At 41.4% G+C, this 19140-nt stretch overlaps 30 non-coding genes across 30 annotated transcripts; all 30 read right to left on the reverse strand.

Annotated features, from left to right (window-relative positions):
• Positions 1-109: 109 nt before the first annotated feature.
• Positions 110-191, reverse strand: Trnal-uag (transfer RNA leucine (anticodon UAG)). Its single transcript has one exon. It is a non-coding gene; the product is annotated as a tRNA-Leu (tRNA).
• A 2144-nt stretch (positions 192-2335) lies between these two features.
• On the reverse strand, positions 2336-2417 carry Trnal-uag (transfer RNA leucine (anticodon UAG)). Its single transcript has one exon. It is a non-coding gene; the product is annotated as a tRNA-Leu (tRNA).
• Positions 2418-2653: 236 nt separating this feature from the next.
• On the reverse strand, positions 2654-2735 carry Trnal-aag (transfer RNA leucine (anticodon AAG)). Its single transcript has one exon. It is a non-coding gene; the product is annotated as a tRNA-Leu (tRNA).
• A 236-nt stretch (positions 2736-2971) lies between these two features.
• Positions 2972-3053, reverse strand: Trnal-aag (transfer RNA leucine (anticodon AAG)). The gene has a single exon. It is a non-coding gene; the product is annotated as a tRNA-Leu (tRNA).
• An 872-nt stretch (positions 3054-3925) lies between these two features.
• Positions 3926-4007, reverse strand: Trnal-uag (transfer RNA leucine (anticodon UAG)). The gene has a single exon. It is a non-coding gene; the product is annotated as a tRNA-Leu (tRNA).
• Positions 4008-4243: 236 nt separating this feature from the next.
• Positions 4244-4325, reverse strand: Trnal-aag (transfer RNA leucine (anticodon AAG)). The gene has a single exon. It is a non-coding gene; the product is annotated as a tRNA-Leu (tRNA).
• A 554-nt stretch (positions 4326-4879) lies between these two features.
• Positions 4880-4961, reverse strand: Trnal-uag (transfer RNA leucine (anticodon UAG)). Its single transcript has one exon. It is a non-coding gene; the product is annotated as a tRNA-Leu (tRNA).
• Positions 4962-5833: 872 nt separating this feature from the next.
• On the reverse strand, positions 5834-5915 carry Trnal-uag (transfer RNA leucine (anticodon UAG)). Its single transcript has one exon. It is a non-coding gene; the product is annotated as a tRNA-Leu (tRNA).
• Positions 5916-6151: 236 nt separating this feature from the next.
• On the reverse strand, positions 6152-6233 carry Trnal-aag (transfer RNA leucine (anticodon AAG)). The gene has a single exon. It is a non-coding gene; the product is annotated as a tRNA-Leu (tRNA).
• A 554-nt stretch (positions 6234-6787) lies between these two features.
• Trnal-uag (transfer RNA leucine (anticodon UAG)) lies at positions 6788-6869 on the reverse strand. Its single transcript has one exon. It is a non-coding gene; the product is annotated as a tRNA-Leu (tRNA).
• A 555-nt stretch (positions 6870-7424) lies between these two features.
• On the reverse strand, positions 7425-7506 carry Trnal-uag (transfer RNA leucine (anticodon UAG)). The gene has a single exon. It is a non-coding gene; the product is annotated as a tRNA-Leu (tRNA).
• A 554-nt stretch (positions 7507-8060) lies between these two features.
• On the reverse strand, positions 8061-8142 carry Trnal-uag (transfer RNA leucine (anticodon UAG)). Its single transcript has one exon. It is a non-coding gene; the product is annotated as a tRNA-Leu (tRNA).
• A 236-nt stretch (positions 8143-8378) lies between these two features.
• On the reverse strand, positions 8379-8460 carry Trnal-uag (transfer RNA leucine (anticodon UAG)). The gene has a single exon. It is a non-coding gene; the product is annotated as a tRNA-Leu (tRNA).
• A 554-nt stretch (positions 8461-9014) lies between these two features.
• Positions 9015-9096, reverse strand: Trnal-uag (transfer RNA leucine (anticodon UAG)). Its single transcript has one exon. It is a non-coding gene; the product is annotated as a tRNA-Leu (tRNA).
• A 236-nt stretch (positions 9097-9332) lies between these two features.
• Positions 9333-9414, reverse strand: Trnal-aag (transfer RNA leucine (anticodon AAG)). Its single transcript has one exon. It is a non-coding gene; the product is annotated as a tRNA-Leu (tRNA).
• Positions 9415-9968: 554 nt separating this feature from the next.
• On the reverse strand, positions 9969-10050 carry Trnal-uag (transfer RNA leucine (anticodon UAG)). The gene has a single exon. It is a non-coding gene; the product is annotated as a tRNA-Leu (tRNA).
• Positions 10051-10604: 554 nt separating this feature from the next.
• Positions 10605-10686, reverse strand: Trnal-uag (transfer RNA leucine (anticodon UAG)). Its single transcript has one exon. It is a non-coding gene; the product is annotated as a tRNA-Leu (tRNA).
• A 236-nt stretch (positions 10687-10922) lies between these two features.
• Positions 10923-11004, reverse strand: Trnal-aag (transfer RNA leucine (anticodon AAG)). Its single transcript has one exon. It is a non-coding gene; the product is annotated as a tRNA-Leu (tRNA).
• A 554-nt stretch (positions 11005-11558) lies between these two features.
• Trnal-uag (transfer RNA leucine (anticodon UAG)) lies at positions 11559-11640 on the reverse strand. Its single transcript has one exon. It is a non-coding gene; the product is annotated as a tRNA-Leu (tRNA).
• Positions 11641-12193: 553 nt separating this feature from the next.
• Positions 12194-12275, reverse strand: Trnal-uag (transfer RNA leucine (anticodon UAG)). Its single transcript has one exon. It is a non-coding gene; the product is annotated as a tRNA-Leu (tRNA).
• A 554-nt stretch (positions 12276-12829) lies between these two features.
• Positions 12830-12911, reverse strand: Trnal-uag (transfer RNA leucine (anticodon UAG)). The gene has a single exon. It is a non-coding gene; the product is annotated as a tRNA-Leu (tRNA).
• A 554-nt stretch (positions 12912-13465) lies between these two features.
• On the reverse strand, positions 13466-13547 carry Trnal-uag (transfer RNA leucine (anticodon UAG)). The gene has a single exon. It is a non-coding gene; the product is annotated as a tRNA-Leu (tRNA).
• An 872-nt stretch (positions 13548-14419) lies between these two features.
• On the reverse strand, positions 14420-14501 carry Trnal-aag (transfer RNA leucine (anticodon AAG)). Its single transcript has one exon. It is a non-coding gene; the product is annotated as a tRNA-Leu (tRNA).
• A 233-nt stretch (positions 14502-14734) lies between these two features.
• Positions 14735-14819, reverse strand: Trnal-gag (transfer RNA leucine (anticodon GAG)). The gene has a single exon. It is a non-coding gene; the product is annotated as a tRNA-Leu (tRNA).
• A 554-nt stretch (positions 14820-15373) lies between these two features.
• On the reverse strand, positions 15374-15455 carry Trnal-uag (transfer RNA leucine (anticodon UAG)). Its single transcript has one exon. It is a non-coding gene; the product is annotated as a tRNA-Leu (tRNA).
• A 554-nt stretch (positions 15456-16009) lies between these two features.
• Trnal-uag (transfer RNA leucine (anticodon UAG)) lies at positions 16010-16091 on the reverse strand. The gene has a single exon. It is a non-coding gene; the product is annotated as a tRNA-Leu (tRNA).
• A 554-nt stretch (positions 16092-16645) lies between these two features.
• Positions 16646-16727, reverse strand: Trnal-uag (transfer RNA leucine (anticodon UAG)). Its single transcript has one exon. It is a non-coding gene; the product is annotated as a tRNA-Leu (tRNA).
• Positions 16728-17599: 872 nt separating this feature from the next.
• On the reverse strand, positions 17600-17681 carry Trnal-aag (transfer RNA leucine (anticodon AAG)). The gene has a single exon. It is a non-coding gene; the product is annotated as a tRNA-Leu (tRNA).
• A 233-nt stretch (positions 17682-17914) lies between these two features.
• Trnal-gag (transfer RNA leucine (anticodon GAG)) lies at positions 17915-17999 on the reverse strand. The gene has a single exon. It is a non-coding gene; the product is annotated as a tRNA-Leu (tRNA).
• A 554-nt stretch (positions 18000-18553) lies between these two features.
• Trnal-uag (transfer RNA leucine (anticodon UAG)) lies at positions 18554-18635 on the reverse strand. Its single transcript has one exon. It is a non-coding gene; the product is annotated as a tRNA-Leu (tRNA).
• Positions 18636-19140: the final 505 nt, after the last annotated feature.

The following is a 19140-nucleotide window of genomic DNA, read 5'->3' on the forward strand; positions in this document are numbered from 1 at the left end:
GGAGTTTAATCACATGATATTTTATGCAAATAGAATCAGTTTTCTGACTTGCATTAACATACCGGAGCGGTAGCCGTATTTCAATCTTTGCTGAAGCAAAAGAGGGAGAAGGCAGCGGTGGGATTCGAACCCACGCCTCCGAAGAGACTGGTGCCTAAAACCAGCGCCTTAGACCGCTCGGCCAAGCTACCGCAGTCTTCCGATATCAGCCTCCAAAAATAAAATTGAACTTAATTTCTTTCTGAAGAATTGATAAGAAGCTAGTATTTTCATATAATAATCCTGTCAAGGGAAGGGATATTACAATTGGGAAAGTGCGGAGTTTTATCACATGATATTTTATGCAAATAGAATCAGTTTTCTGACTTGCATTAACGTACCGGAGCGGTAGCCGTATTTCAATCTTTGCTGAAGCAAAAGAGTTAGATGGCAGCGGTGGGATTCGAACCCACGCCTCCGAAGAGACTGGTGCCTTAAACCAGCTCCTTAGACCGCTCGGCCACGCTATCACAGTCTTGCGATATCAGCCTCCAAAAACAAAATTGAAATTAAATGCTTTCTTAGGAATTGATATGAAGCTGGTATTTTTTAAAAATAATCCTGTCAGGGGAAGTGATATTACAATTGGGAAAGTGCGGAGTTTAATCACATGATATTTTATGCAAATGGAATCAGTTTTCTGACTTGCATTAACCTACCGGAGCGGTAGCCGTATTTCAATCTTTGCTGAAGCAAAAGAGGGAGATGGCAGCGGTGGGATTCAAACCCACGCCTCCGAAGAGACTGGTGCCTTCAACGAGTGCCTTAGACCGCTCGGCCACGCTACCGCAGTCTTCCGACATCAGCCTCCAAAAATAAAATTGAACTTAAATGCTTTCTTAGGAATTGATATTAAGCTAGTATTTTTAAAAAATAATCCTGTTAGGGGAAGTGATATTACAATTGGGAAAGTTCGGAGTTTAATGACATGATATTTTATGCAAATAGAATCAGTTTTCTGACTTGCATTAAACTATCTGCGCGGTAGCCGTATTTCAATCTTTGCTGAAGCAAAAGAAGGAGATGGCAGCGGTGGGATTCGAACGCACGCCTCCGAAGAGACTGGTGCCTAAAACCAGCGCCTTAGACCGCTCGGCCACGCTTCCGCAGTCTTCCGATATCAGCCTCCAAAAATAAAATTGAACTTAATTTCTTTCTGAAGAATTGATATGAAGCTAGTATTTTCATATAATAATCCTGTCAAGGGAAGTCATATTACAATTGGGAAAGTGCGGAGTTTAATCACATGATATTTTATGCAAATAGAATCAGTTTTCTGACTTGCATTAACCTACCGGAGCGGTAGCCGTATTTCAATCTTTGCTGAAGCAAAAGAGGGAGATGGCAGCGGTGGGATTCAAACCCACGCCTCCGAAGAGACTGGTGCCTTAAACCAGCGCCTTAGACCGATCGGCCACGATACCGCAGTGTTCCGACATCAGCCTCCAAAAATAAAATTGAACTTAAATGCTTTCTTAGGAATTGATATGAAGCTAGTATTTTTAAAAAATAATCCTGTTAGGGGAAGTGATATTACAATTGGGAAAGTGCGGAGTTTAATCACATGATATTTTATGCAAATAGAATCAGTTTTCTGACTTGCATTAAACTATCTGCGCGGTAGCCGTATTTCAATCTTTGCTGAAGCAAAAGAAGGAGATGGCAGCGGTGGGATTCGAACGCACGCCTCCGAAGAGACTGGTGCCTAAAACCAGCGCCTTAGACCGCTCGGCCACGCTTCCGCAGTCTTCCGATATCAGCCTCCAAAAATAAATTTGAACTTAATTTCTTTCTAAAGAATTGATATGAAGCTAGTATTTTCATATAATAATCCTGTCAAGGGAAGTCATATTACAATTGGGAAAGTGCGGAGTTTAATCACATGATATTTTATGCAAATAGAATCAGTTTTCTGACTTGCATTAACCTACCGGAGCGGTAGCCGTATTTCAATCTTTGCTGAAGCAAAAGAGGGAGATGGCAGCGGTGGGATTCAAACCCACGCCTCCGAAGAGACTGGTGCCTTAAACCAGCGCCTTAGACCGATCGGCTACGATACCGCAGTGTTCCGACATCAGCCTCCAAAAATAAAATTGAACTTAAATGCTTTCTTAGGAATTGATATGAAGCTAGTATTTTTAAAAAATAATCCTGTTAGGGGAAGTGATATTACAATTGGGAAAGTGCGGAGTTTAATCACATGATATTTTATGCAAATAGAATCAGTTTTCTGACTTGCATTAACGTACCGGAGCGGTAGCCGTATTTCAATCTTTGCTGAAGCAAAAGAGGGAGAAGGCAGCGGTGGGATTCGAACCCACGCCTCCGAAGAGACTGGTGCCTAAAACCAGCGCCTTAGACCGCTCGGCCACGCTACCGCAGTCTTGCGATGTCAGCCTCCAAAAATAAAATTGAACTTAATTTCTTTCTGAAGAATTGATATGAAGCTAGTATTTTCATATAATAATCCTGTCAAGGGAAGGGATATTACAATTGGGAAAATGCGGAGTTTAATCACATGATATTTTATGCAAATAGAATCAGTTTTCTGACTTGCATTAACGTACCGGAGCGGTAGCCGTATTTCAATCTTTGCTGAAGCAAAAGAGTTAGATGGCAGCGGTGGGATTCGAACCCACGCCTCCGAAGAGACTGGTGCCTTAAACCAGCGCCTTAGACCGCTCGGCCACGCTATCACAGTCTTGCGATATCAGCCTCCAAAAACAAAATTGAAATTAAATGCTTTCTTAGGAATTGATATGAAGCTGGTATTTTTTAAAAATAATCCTGTCAGGGGAAGTGATATTACAATTGGGAAAGTGCGGAGTTTAATCACATGATATTTTATGCAAATGGAATCAGTTTTCTGACTTGCATTAACCTACCGGAGCGGTAGCCGTATTTCAATCTTTGCTGAAGCAAAAGAGGGAGATGGCAGCGGTGGGATTCAAACCCACGCCTCCGAAGAGACTGGTGCCTTCAACCAGCGCCTTAGACCGCTCGGCCACGCTACCGCAGTCTTCCGACATCAGCCTCCAAAAATAAAATTGAACTTAAATGCTTTCTTAGGAATTGATATGAAGCTAGTATTTTTAAAAAATAATCCTGTTAGGGGAAGTGATATTACAATTGGGAAAGTTCGGAGTTTAATGACATGATATTTTATGCAAATAGAATCAGTTTTCTGACTTGCATTAAACTATCTGCGCGGTAGCCGTATTTTAATCTTTGCTGAAGCAAAAGAAGGAGATGGCAGCGGTGGGATTCGAACGCACGCCTCCGAAGAGACTGGTGCCTAAAACCAGCGCCTTAGACGGCTCGGCCACGCTTCCGCAGTCTTCCGATATCAGCCTCCAAAAATAAAATTGAACTTAATTTCTTTCTGAAGAATTGATATGAAGCTAGTATTTTCATATAATAATCCTGTCAAGGGAAGTCATATTACAATTGGGAAAGTGCGGAGTTTAATCACATGATATTTTATGCAAATAGAATCAGTTTTCTGACTTGCATTAACCTACCGGAGCGGTAGCCGTATTTCAATCTTTGCTGAAGCAAAAGAGGGAGATGGCAGCGGTGGGATTCAAACCCACGCCTCCGAAGAGACTGGTGCCTTAAACCAGCGCCTTAGACCGATCGGCCACGATACCGCAGTGTTCCGACATCAGCCTCCAAAAATAAAATTGAACTTAAATGCTTTCTTAGGAATTGATATGAAGCTAGTATTTTTAAAAAATAATCCTGTTAGGGGAAGTGATATTACAATTGGGAAAGTGCGGAGTTTAATCACATGATATTTTATGCAAATAGAATCAGTTTTCTGACTTGCATTAAACTATCTGCGCAGTAGCCGTATTTCAATCTTTGCTGAAGCAAAAGAAGGAGATGGCAGCGGTGGGATTCGAACCCACGCCTCCGAAGAGACTGGTGCCTAAAACCAACGCCTTAGACCGCTCGGCCACGCTACCACAGTCTTGCGATATCAGCCTCCAAAAATAAAATTGAACTTAAATGCTTTCTTAGCAATTGATATGAAGCTTATATTTTTTAAAAATAATCCTGTCAGGGGAAGTGATATTACAATTGGGAAAGTGCGGAGTTTAATCACATGATATTTTATGCAAATAGAATCAGTTTTCTGACTTGCATTAACGTACCGGAGCGGTAGCCGTATTTCAATCTTTGCTGAAGCAAAAGAGGGAGATGGCAGCGGTGGGATTCGAACCCACGCCTCCGAAGAGACTGGTGCCTTAAACCAGCGCCTTAGACCGCTCGGCCACGCTACCGCAGTCTTCCGACATCAGCCTCAAAAAATAAAATTTAACTTAATTTCTTTCTGAAGAATTGATATGAAGCTAGTATTTTCATATAATAATCCTGTCAAGGGAAGTGATATTACAATTGGGAAAGTGCGGAGTTTAATCACATGATATTTTATGCAAATAGAATCAGTTTTCTGACTTGCATTAACGTACCGGAGCGGTAGCCGTATTTCAATCTTTGCTGAAGCAAAAGAGTTAGATGGCAGCGGTGGGAATCGAACCCACGCCTCCGAAGAGACTGGTGCCTTAAACCAGCTCCTTAGACCGCTCGGCCACGCTATCACAGTCTTGCGATATCAGCCTCCAAAAACAAAATTGAAATTAAATGCTTCCTTAGGAATTGATATGAAGCTGGTATTTTTTAAAAATAATCCTGTCAGGGGAAGTGATATTACAATTGGGAAAGTGCGGAGTTTAATCACATGATATTTTATGCAAATAGAATCAGTTTTCTGACTTGCATTAAACTATCTGCGCGGTAGCCGTATTTCAATCTTTGCTGAAGCAAAAGAAGGAGATGGCAGCGGTGGGATTCGAACCCACGCCTCCGAAGAGACTGGTGCCTAAAACCAGCGCCTTAGACCGCTCGGCCACGCTACCGCAGTCTTCCGATATCAGCCTCCAAAAATAAAATTGAACTTAATTTCTTTCTGAAGAATTGATAAGAAGCTAGTATTTTCATATAATAATCCTGTCAAGGGAAGGGATATTACAATTGGGAAAGTGCGGAGTTTAATCACATGATATTTTATGCAAATAGAATCAGTTTTCTGACTTGCATTAAACTATCTGCGCGGTAGCCGTATTTCAATCTTTGCTGAAGCAAAAGAAGGAGATGGCAGCGGTGGGATTCGAACGCACGCCTCCGAAGAGACTGGTGCCTAAAACCAGCGCCTTAGACCGCTCGGCCACGCTTCCGCAGTCTTCCGATATCAGCCTCCAAAAATAAAATTGAACTTAATTTCTTTCTGAAGAATTGATATGAAGCTAGTATTTTCATATAATAATCCTTTCAAGGGAAGTCATATTACAATTGGGAAAGTGCGGAGTTTAATCACATGATATTTTATGCAAATAGAATCAGTTTTCTGACTTGCATTAACCTACCGGAGCGGTAGCCGTATTTCAATCTTTGCTGAAGCAAAAGAGGGAGATGGCAGCGGTGGGATTCAAACCCACGCCTCCGAAGAGACTGGTGCCTTAAACCAGCGCCTTAGACCGATCGGCCACGATACCGCAGTGTTCCGACATCAGCCTCCAAAAATAAAATTGAACTTAAATGCTTTCTTAGGAATTGATATGAAGCTAGTATTTTTAAAAAATAATCCTGTTAGGGGAAGTGATATTACAATTGGGAAAGTGCGGAGTTTAATCACATGATATTTTATGCAAATAGAATCAGTTTTCTGACTTGCATTAAACTATCTGCGCAGTAGCCGTATTTCAATCTTTGCTGAAGCAAAAGAAGGAGATGGCAGCGGTGGGATTCGAACCCACGCCTCCGAAGAAACTGGTGCCTAAAACCAACGCCTTAGACCGCTCGGCCACGCTACCACAGTCTTGCGATATCAGCCTCCAAAAATAAAATTGAACTTAAATGCTTTCTTAGCAATTGATATGAAGCTTATATTTTTTAAAAATAATCCTGTCAGGGGAAATGATATTACAATTGGGAAAGTGCGGAGTTTAATCACATGATATTTTATGCAAATAGAATCAGTTTTCTGACTTGCATTAACGTACCGGAGCGGAAGCCGTATTTCAATCTTTGCTGAAGCAAAAGAGGGAGATGGCAGCGGTGGGATTCGAACCCACGCCTCCGAAGAGACTGGTGCCTTAAACCAGCGCCTTAGACCGCTCGGCCACGCTACCGCAGTCTTCCGACATCAGCCTCAAAAAATAAAATTGAACTTAATTTCTTTCTGAAGAATTGATATGAAGCTAGTATTTTCATATAATAATCCTGTCAAGGGAAGTGATATTACAATTGGGAAAGTGCGGAGTTTAATCACATGATATTTTATGCAAATAGAATCAGTTTTCTGACTTGCATTAACGTACCGGAGCGGTAGCCGTATTTCAATCTTTGCTGAAGCAAAAGAGGGAGATGGCAGCGGTGGGATTCGAACCCACGCCTCCGAAGAGACTGGTGCCTTAAACCAGCTCCTTAGACCGCTCGGCCACGCTATCACAGTCTTGCGATATCAGCTTCCAAAAACAAAATTGAAATTAAATGCTTTCTTAGGAATTGATATGAAGCTGGTATTTTTTAAAAATAATCCTGTCAGGGGAAGTGATATTACAATTGGGAAAGTGCGGAGTTTAATGACATGATATTTTATGCAAATAGAATCAGTTTTCTGACTTGCATTAAACTATCTGCGCGGTAGCCGTATTTCAATCTTTGCTGAAGCAAAAGAAGGAGATGGCAGCGGTGGGATTCGAACCCACGCCTCCGAAGAGACTGGTGCCTAAAACCAGCGCCTTAGACAGCTCGGCCACGCTTCCGCAGTCTTCCGATATCAGCCTCCAAAAATAAAATTGAACTTAATTTCTTTCTGAAGAATTGATATGAAGCTAGTATTTTCATATAATAATCCTGTCAAGGGAAGTCATATTACAATTGGGAAAGTGCGGAGTTTAATCACAGGATATTTTATGCAAATAGAATCAGTTTTCTGACTTGCATTAACGTACCGGAGCGGTAGCCGTATTTCAATCTTTGCTGAAGCAAAAGAGTTAGATGGCAGCGGTGGGATTCGAACCCACGCCTCCGAAGAGACTGGTGCCTTAAACCAGCTCCTTAGACCGATCGGCCACGATACCGCAGTGTTCCGACATCAGCCTCCAAAAAAAAAAATTGAACTTAAATGCTTTCTTAGGAATTGATATGAAGCTAGTATTTTTAAAAAATAATCCTGTTAGGGGAAGTGATATTACAATTGGGAAAGTGCGGAGTTTAATCACATGATAATTTATGCAAATAGAATCAGTTTTCTGACTTGCATTAAACTATCTGCGCGGTAGCCGTATTTCAATCTTTGCTGAAGCAAAAGAAGGAGATGGCAGCGGTGGGATTCGAACCCACGCCTCCGAAGAGACTGGTGCCTAAAACCAGCGCCTTAGACCGCTCGGCCACGCTTCCGCAGTCTTCCGATATCAGCCTCCAAAAATAAAATTGAACTTAATTTCTTTCTGAAGAATTGATATGAAGCTAGTATTTTCATATAATAATCCTGTCAAGGGAAGTCATATTACAATTGGGAAAGTGCGGAGTTTAATCACATGATATTTTATGCAAATAGAATCAGTTTTCTGACTTGCATTAACCTACCGGAGCGGTAGCCGTATTTCAATCTTTGCTGAAGCAAAAGAGGGAGATGGCAGCGGTGGGATTCAAACCCACGCCTCCGAAGAGACTGGTGCCTTAAACCAGCGCCTTAGACCGATCGGCCACGATACCGCAGTGTTCCGACATCAGCCTCCAAAAATAAAATTGAACTTAAATGCTTTCTTAGGAATTGATATGAAGCTAGTATTTTTAAAAAATAATCCTGTTAGGGGAAGTGATATTACAATTGGGAAAGTGCGGAGTTTAATCACATGATATTTTATGCAAATAGAATCAGTTTTCTGACTTGCATTAAACTATCTGCGCAGTAGCCGTATTTCAATCTTTGCTGAAGCAAAAGAGGGAGATGGCAGCGGTGGGATTCAAACCCACGCCTCCGAAGAGACTGGTGCCTAAAACCAACGCCTTAGACCGCTCGGCCACGCTACCACAGTCTTGCGATATCAGCCTCCAAAAATAAAATTGAACTTAAATGCTTTCTTAGCAATTGATATGAAGCTTATATTTTTTAAAAATAATCCTGTCAGGGGAAGTGATATTACAATTGGGAAAGTGCGGAGTTTAATCACATGATATTTTATGCAAATAGAATCAGTTTTCTGACTTGCATTAACGTACCGGAGCGGTAGCCGTATTTCAATCTTTGCTGAAGCAAAAGAGGGAGATGGCAGCGGTGGGATTCGAACCCACGCCTCCGAAGAGACTGGTGCCTAAAACCAGCGCCTTAGACCGCTCGGCCACGCTTCCGCAGTCTTCCGATATCAGCCTCCAAAAATAAAATTGAACTTAATTTCTTTCTGAAGAATTGATATGAAGCTAGTATTTTCATATAATAATCCTGTCAAGGGAAGTCATATTACAATTGGGAAAGTGCGGAGTTTAATCACATGATATTTTATGCAAATAGAATCAGTTTTCTGACTTGCATTAACCTACCGGAGCGGTAGCCGTATTTCAATCTTTGCTGAAGCAAAAGAGGAAGATGGCAGCGGTGGGATTCAAACCCACGCCTCCGAAGAGACTGGTGCCTTAAACCAGCGCCTTAGACCGATCGGCCACGATACCGCAGTGTTCCGACATCAGCCTCCAAAAATAAAATTGAACTTAAATGCTTTCTTAGGAATTGATATGAAGCTAGTATTTTTAAAAAATAATCCTGTTAGGGGAAGTGATATTACAATTGGGAAAGTGCGGAGTTTAATCACATGATATTTTATGCAAATAGAATCAGTTTTCTGACTTGCATTAAACTATCTGCGCAGTAGCCGTATTTCAATCTTTGCTGAAGCAAAAGAGGGAGATGGCAGCGGTGGGATTCAAACCCACGCCTCCGAAGAGACTGGTGCCTAAAACCAACGCCTTAGACCGCTCGGCCACGCTACCACAGTCTTGCGATATCAGCCTCCAAAAATAAAATTGAACTTAAATGCTTTCTTAGCAATTGATATGAAGCTTATATTTTTTAAAAATAATCCTGTCAGGGGAAGTGATATTACAATTGGGAAAGTGCGGAGTTTAATCACATGATATTTTATGCAAATAGAATCAGTTTTCTGACTTGCATTAACGTACCGGAGCGGTAGCCGTATTTCAATCTTTGCTGAAGCAAAAGAGGGAGATGGCAGCGGTGGGATTCGAACCCACGCCTCCGAAGAGACTGGTGCCTTAAACCAGCGCCTTAGACCGCTCGGCCACGCTACCGCAGTCTTCCGACATCAGCCTCAAAAAATAAAATTGAACTTAATTTCTTTCTGAAGAATTGATATGAAGCTAGTATTTTCATATAATAATCCTGTCAAGGGAAGTGATATTACAATTGGGAAAGTGCGGAGTTTAATCACATGATATTTTATGCAAATAGAATCAGTTTTCTGACTTGCATTAACGTACCGGAGCGGTAGCCGTATTTCAATCTTTGCTGAAGCAAAAGAGGGAGATGGCAGCGGTGGGATTCGAACCCACGCCTCCGAAGAGACTGGTGCCTTAAACCAGCTCCTTAGACCGCTCGGCCACGCTATCACAGTCTTGCGATATCAGCCTCCAAAAACAAAATTGAAATTAAATGCTTTCTTAGGAATTGATATGAAGCTGGTATTTTTTAAAAATAATCCTGTCAGGGGAAGTGATATTACAATTGGGAAAGTGCGGAGTTTAATGACATGATATTTTATGCAAATAGAATCAGTTTTCTCACTTGCATTAAACTATCTGCGCGGTAGCCGTATTTCAATCTTTGCTGAAGCAAAAGAAGGAGATGGCAGCGGTGGGATTCGAACCCACGCCTCCGAAGAGACTGGTGCCTAAAACCAGCGCCTTAGACCGCTCGGCCACGCTTCCGCAGTCTTCCGATATCAGCCTCCAAAAATAAAATTGAACTTAATTTATTTCTGAAGAATTGATATGAAGCTAGTATTTTCATATAATAATCCTGTCAAGGGAAGTCATATTACAATTGGGAAAGTGCGGAGTTTAATCACATGATATTTTATGCAAATAGAATCAGTTTTCTGACTTGCATTAACCTACCGGAGCGGTAGCCGTATTTCAATCTTTGCTGAAGCAAAAGAGGAAGATGGCAGCGGTGGGATTCAAACCCACGCCTCCGAAGAGACTGGTGCCTTAAACCAGCGCCTTAGACCGATCGGCCACGATACCGCAGTGTTCCGACATCAGCCTCCAAAAATAAAATTGAACTTAAATGCTTTCTTAGGAATTGATATGAAGCTAGTATTTTTAAAAAATAATCCTGTTAGGGGAAGTGATATTACAATTGGGAAAGTGCGGAGTTTAATCACATGATATTTTATGCAAATAGAATCAGTTTTCTGACTTGCATTAAACTATCTGCGCAGTAGCCGTATTTCAATCTTTGCTGAAGCAAAAGAGGGAGATGGCAGCGGTGGGATTCAAACCCACGCCTCCGAAGAGACTGGTGCCTAAAACCAACGCCTTAGACCGCTCGGCCACGCTACCACAGTCTTGCGATATCAGCCTCCAAAAATAAAATTGAACTTAAATGCTTTCTTAGCAATTGATATGAAGCTTATATTTTTTAAAAATAATCCTGTCAGGGGAAGTGATATTACAATTGGGAAAGTGCGGAGTTTAATCACATGATATTTTATGCAAATAGAATCAGTTTTCTGACTTGCATTAACGTACCGGAGCGGTAGCCGTATTTCAATCTTTGCTGAAGCAAAAGAGGGAGATGGCAGCGGTGGGATTCGAACCCACGCCTCCGAAGAGACTGGTGCCTTAAACCAGCGCCTTAGACCGCTCGGCCACGCTACCGCAGTCTTCCGACATCAGCCTCAAAAAATAAAATTGAACTTAATTTCTTTCTGAAGAATTGATATGAAGCTAGTATTTTCATATAATAATCCTGTCAAGGGAAGTGATATTACAATTGGGAAAGTGCGGAGTTTAATCACATGATATTTTATGCAAATAGAATCAGTTTTCTGACTTGCATTAACGTACCGGAGCGGTAGCCGTATTTCAATCTTTGCTGAAGCAAAAGAGGGAGATGGCAGCGGTGGGATTCGAACCCACGCCTCCGAAGAGACTGGTGCCTTAAACCAGCTCCTTAGACCGCTCGGCCACGCTATCACAGTCTTGCGATATCAGCCTCCAAAAACAAAATTGAAATTAAATGCTTTCTTAGGAATTGATATGAAGCTGGTATTTTTTAAAAATAATCCTGTCAGGGGAAGTGATATTACAATTGGGAAAGTGCGGAGTTTAATGACATGATATTTTATGCAAATAGAATCAGTTTTCTCACTTGCATTAAACTATCTGCGCGGTAGCCGTATTTCAATCTTTGCTGAAGCAAAAGAAGGAGATGGCAGCGGTGGGATTCGAACCCACGCCTCCGAAGAGACTGGTGCCTAAAACCAGCGCCTTAGACCGCTCGGCCACGCTTCCGCAGTCTTCCGATATCAGCCTCCAAAAATAAAATTGAACTTAATTTATTTCTGAAGAATTGATATGAAGCTAGTATTTTCATATAATAATCCTGTCAAGGGAAGTCATATTACAATTGGGAAAGTGCGGAGTTTAATCACATGATATTTTATGCAAATAGAATCAGTTTTCTGACTTGCATTAACGTACCGGAGCGGTAGCCGTATTTCAATATTTGCTGAAGCAAAAGAGTTAGATGGCAGCGGTGGGATTCGAACCCACGCCTCCGAAGAGACTGGTGCCTTAAACCAGCTCCTTAGACCGATCGGCCACGATACCGCAGTGTTCCGACATCAGCCTCCAAAAAAAAATTGAACTTAAATGCTTTCTTAGGAATTGATATGAAGCTAGTATTTTTAAAAAATAATCCTGTTAGGGGAAGTGATATTACAATTGGGAAAGTGCGGAGTTTAATCACATGATATTTTATGCAAATAGAATCAGTTTTCTGACTTGCATTAAACTATCTGCGCGGTAGCCGTATTTCAATCTTTGCTGAAGCAAAAGAAGGAGATGGCAGCGGTGGGATTCGAACCCACGCCTCCGAAGAGACTGGTGCCTAAAACCAGCGCCTTAGACCGCTCGGCCACGCTTCCGCAGTCTTCCGATATCAGCCTCCAAAAATAAAATTGAACTTAATTTCTTTCTGAAGAATTGATATGAAGCTAGTATTTTCATATAATAATCCTGTCAAGGGAAGTCATATTACAATTGGGAAAGTGCGGAGTTTAATCACATGATATTTTATGCAAATAGAATCAGTTTTCTGACTTGCATTAACGTACCGGAGCGGTAGCCGTATTTCAATCTTTGCTGAAGCAAAAGAGGGAGATGGCAGCGGTGGGATTCAAACCCACGCCTCCGAAGAGACTGGTGCCTTAAACCAGCGCCTTAGACCGATCGGCCACGATACCGCAGTGTTCCGACATCAGCCTCCAAAAATAAAATTGAACTTAAATGCTTTCTTAGGAATTGATATGAAGCTAGTATTTTTAAAAAATAATCCTGTTAGGGGAAGTGATATTACAATTGGGAAAGTGCGGAGTTTAATCACATGATATTTTATGCAAATAGAATCAGTTTTCTGACTTGCATTAAACTATCTGCGCAGTAGCCGTATTTCAATCTTTGCTGAAGCAAAAGAAGGAGATGGCAGCGGTGGGATTCGAACCCACGCCTCCGAAGAGACTGGTGCCTAAAACGAACGCCTTAGACCGCTCGGCCACGCTACCACAGTCTTGCGATATCAGCCTCCAAAAATAAAATTGAACTTAAATGCTTTCTTAGCAATTGATATGAAGCTTATATTTTTTAAAAATAATCCTGTCAGGGGAAGTGATATTACAATTGGGAAAGTGCGGAGTTTAATCACATGATATTTTATGCAAATAGAATCAGTTTTCTGACTTGCATTAACGTACCGGAGCGGTAGCCGTATTTCAATCTTTGCTGAAGCAAAAGAGTTAGATGGCAGCGGTGGGATTCGAACCCACGCCTCCGAAGAGACTGGTGCCTTAAACCAGCTCCTTAGACCGCTCGGCCACGCTATCACAGTCTTGCGATATCAGCCTCCAAAAACAAAATTGAAATTAAATGCTTTCTTAGGAATTGATATGAAGCTGGTATTTTTTAAAAATAATCCTGTCAGGGGAAGTGATATTACAATTGGGAAAGTGCGGAGTTTAATGACATGATATTTTATGCAAATAGAATCAGTTTTCTGACTTGCATTAAACTATCTGCGCGGTAGCCGTATTTCAATCTTTGCTGAAGCAAAAGAAGGAGATGGCAGCGTTGGGATTCGAACCCACGCCTCCGAAGAGACTGGTGCCTAAAACCAGCGCCTTAGACCGCTCGGCCACGCTTCCGCAGTCTTCCGATATCAGCCTCCAAAAATAAAATTGAACTTAATTTCTTTCTGAAGAATTGATATGAAGCTAGTATTTTCATATAATAATCCTGTCAAGGGAAGTCATATTACAATTGGGAAAGTGCGGAGTTTAATCACATGATATTTTATGCAAATAGAATCAGTTTTCTGACTTGCATTAACGCACCGGAGCGGTAGCCGTATTTCAATCTTTGCTGAAGCAAAAGAGGGAGATCACAGCGGTGGGATTCAAACCCACGCCTCCGGGGAGATTATTGCCTCAAATCAGCGCCTTAGACCGCTCGGCCACGCTACCGCAGTCTTCCGACATCAGCCTCCAAAAATAAAATTGAACTTAAATGCTTTCTTAGGAATTGATATGAAGCTAGTATTTTTAAAAAATAATCCTGTTAGGGGAAGTGATATTACAATTGGGAAAGTTCGGAGTTTAATGACATGATATTTTATGCAAATAGAATCAGTTTTCTGACTTGCATTAAACTATCTGCGCGGTAGCCGTATTTCAATCTTTGCTGAAGCAAAAGAAGGAGATGGCAGCGGTGGGATTCGAACCCACGCCTCCGAAGAGACTGGTGCCTAAAACCAGCGTTTTAGACCGCTCGGCCACGCTTCCGCAGTCTTCCGATATCAGCCTCCAAAAATAAAATTGAACTTAATTTCTTTCTGAAGAATTGATATGAATCTAGTATTTTCATATAATAATCCTGTCAAGGGAAGTCATATTACAATTGGGAAAGTGCGGCGTTTAATCACATGATATTTTATGCAAATAGAATCAGTTTTCTGACTTGCATTAACGTACCGGAGCGGTAGCCGTATTTCAATCTTTGCTGAAGCAAAAGAGTTAGATGGCAGCGGTGGGATTCGAACCCACGCCTCCGAAGAGACTGGTGCCTTAAACCAGCGCCTTAGACCGCTCGGCCACGCTACCGCAGTCTTCCGACATCAGCCTCCAAAAATAAAATTGAACTTAAATGCTTTCTTAGGAATTGATATGAAGCTAGTATTTTTAAAAAATAATCCTGTTAGGGGAAGTGATATTACAATTGGGAAAGTGCGGAGTTTAATCACATGATATTTTATGCAAATAGAATCAGTTTTCTGACTTGCATTAACCTACCGGAGCGGTAGCCGTATTTAAATCTTTGCTGAAGCAAAAGAGGGAGATTACAGCGGTGGGATTCAAACCCACGCCTCCGGGGAGACTGGTGCCTCAAACCAGCGCCTTAGACCGCTCGGCCACGCTACCGCAGTCTTCCGACATCAGCCTCCAAAAAGAAAATTGAACTTAAATGCTTTCTTAGGAATTGATATGAAGCTAGTATTTTTAAAAAATAATCCTGTTAGGGGAAGTGATATTACAATTGGGAAAGTTCGGAGTTTAATGACATGATATTTTATGCAAATAGAATCAGTTTTCTGACTTGCATTAAACTATCTGCGCGGTAGCCGTATTTCAATCTTTGCTGAAGCAAAAGAAGGAGATGGCAGCGGTGGGATACGAACCCACGCCTCCGAAGAGACTGGCGCCTAAAACCAGCGCCTTAGACCGCTCGGCCACGCTTCCGCAGTCTTCCGATATCAGCCTCCAAAAATAAAATTGAACTTAATTTCTTTCTGAAGAATTGATATGAAGCTAGTATTTTTAAAAAATAATCCTGTTAGGGGAAGTGATATTACAATTGGGAAAGTGCGGAGTTTAATCACATGATATTTTATGCAAATAGAATCAGTTTTCTGACTTGCATTAAACTATCTGCGCAGTAGCCGTATTTCAATCTTTGCTGAAGCAAAAGAAGGAGATGGCAGCGGTGGGATTCGAACCCACGCCTCCGAAGAGACTAGTGCCTAAAACCAACGCCTTAGACCGCTCGGCCACGCTACCACAGTCTTGCGATATCAGCCTCCAAAAATAAAATTGAACTTAAATGCTTTCTTAGCAATTGATATGAAGCTTATATTTTTTAAAAATAATCCTGTCAGGGGAAGTGATATTACAATTGGGAAAGTGCGGAGTTTAATCACATGATATTTTATGCAAATAGAATCAGTTTTCTGACTTGCATTAACGTACCGGAGCGAAAGCCGTATTTCAATCTTTGCTGAAGCAAAAGAGTTAGATGGCAGCGGTGGGATTCGAACCCACGCCTCCGAAGAGACTGGTGCCTTAAACCAGCTCCTTAGACCGCTCGGCCACGCTATCACAGTCTTGCGATATCAGACTCCAAAAACAAAATTGAAATTAAATGCTTTCTTAGGAATTGATATGAAGTTGGTATTTTTTAAAAATAATCCTGTCAGGGGAAGTGATATTACAATTGGGAAAGTGCGGAGTTTAATGACATGATATTTTATGCAAATAGAATCAGTTTTCTGACTTGCATTAAACTATCTGCGCGGTAGCCGTATTTCAATCTTTGCTGAAGCAAAAGAAGGAGATGGCAGCGTTGGGATTCGAACCCACGCCTCCGAAGAGACTGGTGCCTAAAACCAGCGCCTTAGACCGCTCGGCCACGCTTCCGCAGTCTTCCGATATCAGCCTCCAAAAATAAAATTGAACTTAATTTCTTTCTGAAGAATTGATATGAAGCTAGTATTTTCATATAATAATCCTGTCAAGGGAAGTCATATTACAATTGGGAAAGTGCTGATTTTAATCACATGATATTTTATGCAAATAGAATCAGTTTTCTGACTTGCATTAACGTACCGGAGCGGTAGCCGTATTTCAATCTTTGCTGAAGCAAAAGAGTTAGATGGCAGCGGTGGGATTCGAACCCACGCCTCCGAAGAGACTGGTGCCTTAAACCAGCTCCTTAGACCGCTCGGCCACGCTATCACAGTCTTGCGATATCAGCCTCCAAAAACAAAATTGAAATTAAATGCTTTCTTAGGAATTGATATGAAGCTGGTATTTTTTAAAAATAATCCTGTCAGGGGAAGTGATATTACAATTGGGAAAGTGCGGAGTTTAATGACATGATATTTTATGCAAATAGAATCAGTTTTCTGACTTGCATTAAACTATCTGCGCGGTAGCCGTATTTCAATCTTTGCTGAAGCAAAAGAAGGAGATGGCAGCGTTGGGATTCGAACCCACGCCTCCGAAGAGACTGGTGCCTAAAACCAGCGCCTTAGACCGCTCGGCCACGCTTCCGCAGTCTTCCGATATCAGCCTCCAAAAATAAAATTGAACTTAATTTCTTTCTGAAGAATTGATATGAAGCTAGTATTTTCATATAATAATCCTGTCAAGGGAAGTCATATTACAATTGGGAAAGTGCGGAGTTTAATCACATGATATTTTATGCAAATAGAATCAGTTTTCTGACTTGCATTAACGTACCGGAGCGGTAGCCGTATTTCAATCTTTGCTGAAGCAAAAGAGGGAGATCACAGCGGTGGGATTCAAACCCACGCCTCCGGGGAGATTATTGCCTCAAATCAGCGCCTTAGACCGCTCGGCCACGCTACCGCAGTCTTCCGACATCAGCCTCCAAAAATAAAATTGAACTTAAATGCTTTCTTAGGAATTGATATGAAGCTAGTATTTTTAAAAAATAATCCTGTTAGGGGAAGTGATATTACAATTGGGAAAGTTCGGAGTTTAATGACATGATATTTTATGCAAATAGAATCAGTTTTCTGACTTGCATTAAACTATCTGCGCGGTAGCCGTATTTCAATCTTTGCTGAAGCAAAAGAAGGAGATGGCAGCGGTGGGATTCGAACCCACGCCTCCGAAGAGACTGGTGCCTAAAACCAGCGTTTTAGACCGCTCGGCCACGCTTCCGCAGTCTTCCGATATAAGCCTTTAAAAATAAAATTGAACTTAATTTCTTTCTGAAGAATTGATATGAATCTAGTATTTTCATATAATAATCCTGTCAAGGGAAGTCATATTACAATTGGGAAAGTGCGGCGTTTAATCACATGATATTTTATGCAAATAGAATCAGTTTTCTTACTTGCATTAACGTACCGGAGCGGTAGCCGTATTTCAATCTTTGCTGAAGCAAAAGAGTTAGATGGCAGCGGTGGGATTCGAACCCACGCCTCCGAAGAGACTGGTGCCTTAAACCAGCGCCTTAGACCGCTCGGCCACGCTACCGCAGTCTTCCGACATCAGCCTCCAAAAATAAAATTGAACTTAAATGCTTTCTTAGGAATTGATATGAAGCTAGTATTTTTAAAAAATAATCCTGTTAGGGGAAGTGATATTACAATTGGGAAAGTGCGGAGTTTAATCACATGATATTTTATGCAAATAGAATCAGTTTTCTGACTTGCATTAACCTACCGGAGCGGTAGCCGTATTTAAATCTTTGCTGAAGCAAAAGAGGGAGATTACAGCGGTGGGATTCAAACCCACGCCTCCGGGGAGACTGGTGCCTCAAACCAGCGCCTTAGACCGCTCGGCCACGCTACCGCAGTCTTCCGACATCAGCCTCCAAAAAGAAAATTGAACTTAAATGCTTTCTTAGGAAGTGATATGAAGCTAGTATTTTTAAAAAATAATCCTGTTAGGGGAAGTGATATTACAATTGGGAAAGTTCGGAGTTTAATGACATGATATTTTATGCAAATAGAATCAGTTTTCTGACTTGCATTAAACTATCTGCGCGGTAGCCGTATTTCAATCTTTGCTGAAGCAAAAGAAGGAGATGGCAGCGGTGGGATACGAACCCACGCCTCCGAAGAGACTGGCGCCTAAAACCAGCGCCTTAGACCGCTCGGCCACGAATCCGCAGTCTTCCGATATCAGCCTCCAAAAATAAAATTGAACTTAATTTCTTTCTGAAGAATTGATATGAAGCTAGTATTTTTAAAAAATAATCCTGTTAGGGGAAGTGATATTACAATTGGGAAAGTGCGGAGTTTAATCACATGATATTTTATGCAAATAGAATCAGTTTTCTGACTTGCATTAAACTATCTGCGCAGTAGCCGTATTTCAATCTTTGCTGAAGCAAAAGAAGGAGATGGCAGCGGTGGGATTCGAACCCACGCCTCCGAAGAGACTGGTGCCTAAAACCAACGCCTTAGACCGCTCGGCCACGCTACCACAGTCTTGCGATATCAGCCTCCAAAAATAAAATTGAACTTAAATGCTTTCTTAGCAATTGATATGAAGCTTATATTTTTTAAAAATAATCCTGTCAGGGGAAGTGATATTACAATTGGGAAAGTGCGGAGTTTAATCACATGATATTTTATGCAAATAGAATCAGTTTTCTGACTTGCATTAACGTACCGGAGCGAAAGCCGTATTTCAATCTTTGCTGAAGCAAAAGAGTTAGATGGCAGCGGTGGGATTCGAACCCACGCCTCCGAAGAGACTGGTGCCTTAAACCAGCTCCTTAGACCGCTCGGCCACGCTATCACAGTCTTGCGATATCAGACTCCAAAAACAAAATTGAAATTAAATGCTTTCTTAGGAATTGATATGAAGTTGGTATTTTTTAAAAATAATCCTGTCAGGGGAAGTGATATTACAATTGGGAAAGTGCGGAGTTTAATGACATGATATTTTATGCAAATAGAATCAGTTTTCTGACTTGCATTAAACT

Source organism: Argiope bruennichi, chromosome 3, assembly GCF_947563725.1.
Source record: "Argiope bruennichi chromosome 3, qqArgBrue1.1, whole genome shotgun sequence".
Taxonomy (NCBI): domain Eukaryota; kingdom Metazoa; phylum Arthropoda; class Arachnida; order Araneae; family Araneidae; genus Argiope; species Argiope bruennichi.